This window comes from Canis lupus, chromosome 15 (assembly GCF_003254725.2).
Source record: "Canis lupus dingo isolate Sandy chromosome 15, ASM325472v2, whole genome shotgun sequence".
NCBI lineage: Eukaryota > Metazoa > Chordata > Mammalia > Carnivora > Canidae > Canis > Canis lupus.
In genome coordinates this window covers 37,915,759-37,923,972 of record NC_064257.1, presented here as the reverse complement: position 1 = coordinate 37,923,972, position 8,214 = coordinate 37,915,759, and the positions used below count along the sequence as shown (strand labels likewise).

General features: G+C 41.9%; 1 pseudogene; it reads right to left on the bottom strand.

The window, feature by feature from the left end:
• Positions 1-689: 689 nt before the first annotated feature.
• Positions 690-4,303, bottom strand: LOC112654303 (40S ribosomal protein S21-like; annotated as a pseudogene).
• Positions 4,304-8,214: the final 3,911 nt, after the last annotated feature.

The following is an 8,214-nucleotide window of genomic DNA, read 5'->3' as shown; positions in this document are numbered from 1 at the left end:
AATCTCAATATAAAAAATTGAGAACTCATTCACCAAATAGTTAGATTGGCTTCTCTCTTTTCATCAACTGACAGTTTTCAATAAAAAGTAGAAGTGCCTCTAGGGCCCTAGCACATTGCTGAAAAAACAGAAGAGACTAAATAAATAATGTATCATTGATAGAGGGTTTTTGGAGGAGAGAGATGTAGGTCATGGTAGCTGTATTGTACCACCCAGGTCCTCTCTCAGGACTGAAGGACTTACCCCCACAGCTGCCTGGATTATAGTTGGCTGACACTCTTCAGCTGCCAGTCCTTTCCAGGAATTGCCCGTGGCTGAAAAGAACCACGTTGTTCAAGCTTCTGCTCCCTTCCCAGGAGCAGCTGCATCCAATGACTGGCCTGCGTGAGGCTGTAAAATTCCAGTTCCCTTGCCCAATGGAGAACAGGTTGAAAGGGCTTTCCCAGCTTCCCATTGAGCTCCATGCTGGGTAGCTGAGGGTTGCCAGATAAAATAAATGTAGTTGGCCAGTTAACTTTCAATTTAGGACAAACATCAGTATGTCCTAAATATTGCATGGGGCACATTGCTGCTAAAATTCTTTTTGCTGTTTATCTGAAATTCAAAGTTAATTATGTGTTTATTTGCTAAATCTGGCAGCCCAGTGAGGCATGGTGACCTGACTTCTCCTGTGAGCCTGCTTCTTTCCCTTATTCCACAGCTGTTGATTCTCGAGAGCACTCCCCAACCAACTCCCGGCATGAAACGGTTGTCTCGGAGTCTACTTTCTCAGTAACCAGCCTGCAATAGAGAATTAACATAAAACACCTTTTCTGGCCCTGCCCCGCCTTCAGAACCAATTGAGAGATTGGCATGTGGGTCCAAATGACAGAGATCTCCTTAGGTTGATTATTGAAGAGTGGAGACTGGAGAACGGGGCTAAGTCTGAGGGCCTACCGGGTTTCCTGAACTGTCATGTACTCAGAGCGCCTCACCGAGCTGGCTCTGTAGCTGGTCCTGTCACCTGTTCACCAATTAGGTAAGTCATTCCTCATCTACTGGGGGGAAGGGAGGGCAAGAAGCCAGGACTGTTAGCTCTTGCTACCATGCCTCTACATGAAATATGAAGCCAAGGGAAAGAGGCCTCTCAGTAAACATGGCTTTTGTGCAGGATAAAAGTGGCCGTGTTCCAATGGTCGGTGCAAATGATCGTTTATGAACCTGATGCAAAATAGGCTGAGACCTTCGAAAGTATGAGTTCTGTGTCCTTTGCCTCCTCTGACTTTTCTCCTCTAAGTGAGGGATTTCCTCAGGACTTAACCCTTGTCTCTCTTTTTGATCTGTGTGATCTGCTTTGTCAAGCTAGCTAGCCTTCACGTAATGCTTTCAGACGCTTGACTTCACACGTGCTTCGCCCCCTTCTCCCAAGCTTCATTGGGTTCGGTATCCCACAGTTTCATCCCCTACCCCTCAGTTTTCTGGAAATATCTCAAATACGGTATGTTTTGCTTCTGTCCCACTCTTGCTTGGGTGGGAACAGATTCTCACTCAGGTTGCCAAGCAATGAGGAATCTGTTGTGAGGAGAACGCACATGGGAACCCGAGGAAGCAAACGTCGAGGCTTCAGGAGCAGCAGGGACTGGAGGATGGGACAAGACATGAGTGGCATTTGTTTTTTAAATTTTCAATGCACCTGTTTCTTGAATACTCCCCATGTGCTGGGCCAGGAACGAATCCCAAAACACCCAGTGAAGGACCTCGGCTGTAGCTGAGTGTTTCACTCTTAAAGGGCCTCACTTTCTGTGTGTGTCGCTTCCATCTGGGGTAACTGCTGGCTTAGGTTCTCCCCTCTGTCTCACAGCTACAGTGTCTCTTCATTTTACTTGTGCTTTATGGTTCTTCTCAAGGTTATGACTCTTCTTGGCATCCTTTTAGGGTCACCTACATGTAACAGCCTCATTTTCTTGTGTGTATGTGGGTGTTTTCCCCCCAGACTCCTGAGACAAGTAATTTGAATGTATGCTCAGGGCTGCTCATAGGTCCCTGATCAGCCTATAAGTGGGCAGCCCCTGGGTCAGATGCTGACATCAGTCTAACCAGTTATGGCTAGAGGGATAATGTGGTCCCTGAGGACTGCTCCTTTACCCCCACTTGCAAGCCCTGCATCAGGGTAAGTGCAATGATCAGTGTGGGTCCTTCTCTTCCCTAAAAGGAGGCTCTGACTCTTCCCTTTTGTTAAAGGAACAACCATTCTTGCTTTCCAGTTAGTTTGGAAACATGGGTCTCATATTTGAATCTATTTTTCTCTTGATTTACAACCTTGTACCTGCCAAACCCTACTGATTCTTTATAGACTGTCAGCCAGCTCAGGCTTCTATACCCAAATACTGCAGACTGGATGGCTTAAACCACAGAAACCTACTTCTTATGGTTCTGGAGGCTGGAGAGTCAAAGATCAAGATGCCAGCATGGAAGGTCAGGTCCTGATGAAGGCTGTCTCCCTTGCTTTGTGGATGGCCATCTTCTCACTGTCCTTATAAGGCAGAGAGAGTGCAAGCTCTCTGTTGGCTCCCTTTACAAAGGCTCTAGTCCCATCGTGAGGGCCTCACCCTTTTTTTTTTTTTTTTTTTTTTTTTTTAGGGCCTCACCTTTGTAATCTCATCTAATACTTATTACCTTCCCAAAGGTCCCATCTCCCAATACCATTTCTTTGGGTGTTAGGCTTCAATGTATGAATTTTGGGGGGACACAAACATTTAGTCCACAACTTGGGCTATTATCTGTTCTCTTGTCTTCTTTCTCACCATAACTGTTCAAATCCAGAAACTCCATATATCTTTCTTTGACCCTTACAATAACCTCCTAACGTATTTTTCCCTATTCTTCTGATTTCACGTCCTGCTTCTAGACTTTCTTAAAGTTCATCTCTTATCCTTTTGCTGCTCAAATAACTTTAATAGCTCCCTGCAGTTAATTGAATAAAGTTCAAATGCCTTCACTCGGTATTCAAGGCCCTTCATGAGGTAGGCCAATGGGTGTTTTTAATATGTTTTCCAATCATTTTTTTCATGTTTTCTATCTTTGAGTCTGTGTTTCTTAAAGTGTAGTCCTCAGGACAGCTGACCCAGATTTACTTGGATGTTGCTGAAGGTAGTTTCTTAAGAGCTTCCCTACAAACAGTGAATGATACCTCTGTGATATCTCAGTACAGGAATCTATTTTGAAAACAGGAATCCCCGATGATTCTTATACACTATTAAACTTCAGGAGTGTACCCAGTAGTCAGTGAGGAATAGGAGAGTGCTTATTTTTGTGGATACTCTGGGAGAGGTCAGGAGTGGTTTTTTTTTATGGTGTAAGGTAGGGATTAGGCTTCTCTGGTGGTTTTACCATCATTAAAAATGGCCAGTTCATTCTATGCATCAAATTGCTGGTGATTCTAATTTTTTTTTTTTTAAGATTTATTTATGAGAGAGATCGAGAGCACAAGCAGGAGAAGGGGCAGAGGAAGAGGGAGAAGCAGAATCCTCACTGAGCTGAGAGCCAGACACAGGGCCTGATCCCAGGACCCTGGGATCATAACCTCAGCTGAAAGCAGACACTTAACTGACTGAGCCACCCAGGCCGCTCTGATTCTAATTCTTTAAAGCAATGATTTTCTTTCTTTTCTTAAGGCAGTGATTTTTCAAGCCGTGCTCCATGGAACACTCAGAGTCCCCACAGAAAGTGATGGGTACCTTAGTAGATGGGCTTCATGACTTCCTTTTGTCTACTTTCACTGAAATAATTCCAGTTTTATCTGTGTTACATTTTCAAGTTTTTTTTTTAATATTTATTTATTCATGAGAGACACACAGAGAGAGGCAGAGACACAGTCAGAGGGAGAAGCAGGCTCCCTGCAGAGAGCCGGATGTGGGACTTGATTCCAGGACCCTGGGATCATGACCTGAACCAAAAGCAGACACTCAACCACTGAGCCACTCAGGTGCCCACATTTTCAAGTTCTAAGATTATATTTGGTTTTTGTCTTTTTTGGGGGGAGAGGGGGTTTGCTATTTATTTATGACAAATATTACACATCCGTGATCCTGTGTAGGAAACAATGCTGTTGGCCAATCAGAGGATGCTGTCATCCAACTTACCCAGTCTTCTAATGGCCCCACAGATAGTATAGGCTTTAAACTGGCTATTAAATCTGCCTGTCATCTTCTTAACCTTGGCCACATTCATCTGCATGGATGTGTGGTTCTTGGTACCCATGGTTGCTAGCAGAGTGTTTCTGCAGCAGAGACAGGCCCACAGGCTCCCTGGCCTCATTCTGCATGTTGAAGGCATGCCTGCTGCCACTGCCATAAGTAGAAGCACAGAAAGAAAAGTAAGATATGGTTGGAAGAAGTGTTCTGCTTTAAGATTTTCTAAGTGTCTCTGTTCTGGGTTTTCCTTCTTTTCTTTTTTTTGGGGGGTGGTATTTAAATTCAAGTTAGTTAACATATTGTGTATTATCAATTTCAGGTTAGAATTTAGTGACTCATTAGTTGCATATAACACCCAGTTCTGTTCTGGTTTTTTTATTTATTTATTTATTTATTTATTTATTTATTTATTTATTTTTATTTTTTTCTGTTCTGGTTTTAACCATATCTTTTACTCTTCCAACTTTGGAGAAAAAAACCATTTGAGAAATAAATGCAGTAATTAGATGGAGATTTAAAAAAAATCAGCTTTATAATTAATGATGCTCAACTGGGGTTTAGAGCCTGGATCTGTGGCAACAATCAGGTTTTCCAATATCATTTTTCCAAGACTCAACTTTAGGACAACTCACCCACAGGACTAATACCTTTCTCTGATAGTCCTAAGTTTTATTGTTGTTTTTTAAAAGATTTTATTTATATATTTTAGAGATGAGAGATTGTGGGGGGAGGGGCAGAGGGAGAGGGAGAGGGTGAGAGAACACATTAAGGAGACTCCCCACTGAGCACAGAGCCTGATGTGGGGCTCTATCCTAGGACCCTGAGATCATGACCTGAGCCAAAATCAAGAGTTGGATGCCCAACCACTGAGCCACCCATGTGCCCCAGTCCTCAGTTTTTTTATCTTTTATTAATTCTTAGGGTTTCTTTCTTTTTTTAAAAAAATATTTATTTATTTATTCATTCATGATAGACAGAGAGAGAGAGAGAGAGAGAGGCAGAAGACACAGGCAGAGGGAGAAGCAGGCTCTATACCGGGAGCCCGACGTGGGACTCAATCCCGGGACTCCAGGATTGCACCCTGGGCCAAAGGCAGGTGCTAAACCGCTGAGCCACCCAGGGATCCCCAATTCTTAGGGTTTCTATGGACAGTGTGGCAAGTTTCCTTTGATAGAAGAGATGGTCAATTTCTCCAGATGGTCCTGCCTCTTCCCTCCTGAGACCATACTTCTAATACCAACCAACCACAACTTCTCTGTGGATTATTGTTTGCTTTGAGAAGGCTCTGAAATGGGACAGAAGAGGAGCATGAGTTAAATGATGAGCACGGCTGCTCTTCATTCTTGTTTGAAAATGAGTCCCCATTCTATTTCTTATTTCAATTTATGCTTAGCTATGTTAGAGAATATTAGAAGTCAGGCGGTGAGCAAGGATGACAACATTAAATCTTTCAAATAATAGAAAATCAGCAAGACAAAAATGTCCTCAAATCAAAAGCCCAATTACTAAAGTTTCTTTCCTTTAAATAAATTTAAGTATAAAGCAATTAGAGCTCCTACTAACTTGTCATTCTGCTCAGTTTCAGAGGAGTCTCTCTCAGACTGGATAGAATCAATTTCCTCACCATTGGCATTTTCCCACTAGAATGGCTATTGTTTGCTGTGAGAGTTATCAGCACCGTAAACTACATACCTGCTCCTTCATGGCACACAATTGCATTTTACTTTGCAACAGCCTTTGAAATTAGGCCTTGTCATATGACTCACACTGACCAGTGGAATGTGAGTTGAAATGATATGTTACCTCCTGGTGGAAAATTTATGAGCCCGTGTGTACTTTGCTCTATACTTCTGCCCTAGCACTTGTGGAAGTATTGGGTTGAGATGGAACATGTAACAGACGAGGTCCCTGGTTTATTATGCTAAGCAGAATCCCCCTGCTGACTATAATAGACATGTAGTGTGGACTGAAAAACTGTCATTTTTACAAAACTATGTTTTGGAATTGTTTGTTACTACCTAATAATCTAGTTTATACTGACTGATACACTCTCTAAGGAATACTGAAATTGAGTTAATTTAATCTAGAGTCTAAAAGCCCCATTTGTTAAGGAGTGTGAAATGTGACTAGTTCACGTATAAATACAGTTATCAAGAAAAAAAAATTAAAACCTAGTCAAATCCCTTGTATCTTGAGTAGTTATTATAAGCCAGGTGATTTTTCCAGAACCCTGAACTCAGTGTGTCCCTCACTGGACACTCAGTAGGATTAGAAGGAGGGAGAGAGACCGTGGAACACACATGTGCAAAGAGAAAGTCATCCTGGTCTTAGCCTCACCAGGATATTAGTCAGTCTGTGCCAGTTGCTTGGAGACCAAGGCCAATAAATAGAAACTCGGGAGAATCTTTCTCAAGAGATTAATTATGGATTAACTATGGCACGAGGCCCTGTGTTTGCTGCATCTTGGGGAAAATTTATCTATGCATAATGCATCCTGTCTCAGAGAATAGCTTTTGTAAAAATTTAGAAATTTATGAAAGTGATGTGCCCAAGCAGTTCCCTGTTCAACATATTCAAAATCTTCTTAGTCCTATCTGCCTTTTGAGGTCTCTGTTTCCACTACATTTAGGGTAGAACTAAATATGAGCTCTATAAGGCATTGCCTCCACTTTCTTCAGTGAGAAGCATTTCTAGTCCTTGATTACAGTGGCTGTTTTCTTGGGCTCTTGCTTTGGAGTTGGCTTGGCTAAGGGTCTGCACACCAGGGTCTGTAAACAGAACCCAACCTACTGTCTGTTTTTTATACAGTAAAATATAAATTTACATTTATATTTAAACACAATTTGTCACATTAATAAATATAGTCTGTTTTACATTTTAAGTGGTTGAAAAAATCAAAGGAATAATATTTTTGTGACACATGAAAATTATATGAAATCAATTTTGATGTCCATGTACAAAGTTTTATAGGAGTACAACCACGCTGATTTAGTTCTGTATTGCCTGTGGCTTCTTTCACAGTTGAATAGTGGCAATTGAGACTGGATGGTCTACGAAGACTAGAATATTTATTAGTCAGCCACTTGTAGGAAGTTTGCTGACTGCTAGCCTAGGCAAACGAGTTTTGCCTCTCAGCCAATCCCTGACTTGAAACTCTTGTTAATGTGGCTGATGTATTCTTCGGGTCCCAGTGAAAATCAATACTTCTATAGTAAGTTCTAGCTTGGACCTTGTTTTTCCTGTTTTTTTTTTTTTTTTTTTTACTTTTTTTTGGGCTCGACTAACTTCTGATACTTCAGAGGAACAAAATCACTTTCTTCTTTGCCTATCTTTTTACTTTATTTTTCTTTTTCCTGGACCAATCATCTCTTCCTAACATATTCCTTTTTTACTGTGGCTTTTCTTCATAATCAGAGTGATGAGCTCAAGGAGTTATGCTCGAAGCATTCATTGTTGACATGCATCTTGTCTGGTTTCAACTTTTTAAAGTGTACAGCTTCATCTAGGCGATACTCTTCCATGAGATTAGCACCTGTCTAGGTCTAGACTCAGTAGATGATCATCTTGCCTGGCTCCCCCTTAGTATGTTTCATTGTTTTCCTGCATCTTTAAGTCTTTTTTTTTTTTTAAATTTTGTTTATTTATGAGAGAGAGACAGAGACACAGGCAGGCTCCATGCAAGGAGCCGGAGGTGGGACTGGATCCTGGGTCTCCAGGATCATGCCCTGGGCTGAAGGCAGCACTAAATCACTGGGCCACCCGGGCTGCCTGGCATCTCTAAGTGCTAACTATAAACCCCCTAGGCTTGTTTCCTCAGGATATAAGCAATTCTCGTGTCTCTTCTTAAAATACCATGTCATCCTGAAACCTACTCAATAGATTTTAAGAATTCTGCCCTGGCAGTCTCAGTCCTCCCTCTCCAATCTGCCTGCATATTCTATAATGACCTGATGTAGCTTACACTACAGACATTTATTCTCTCACAATTCTGGAGGCCAGAAGTTGGAAACCAGAGTGTTGGCAGGAAGGAACCCTTCCAGCC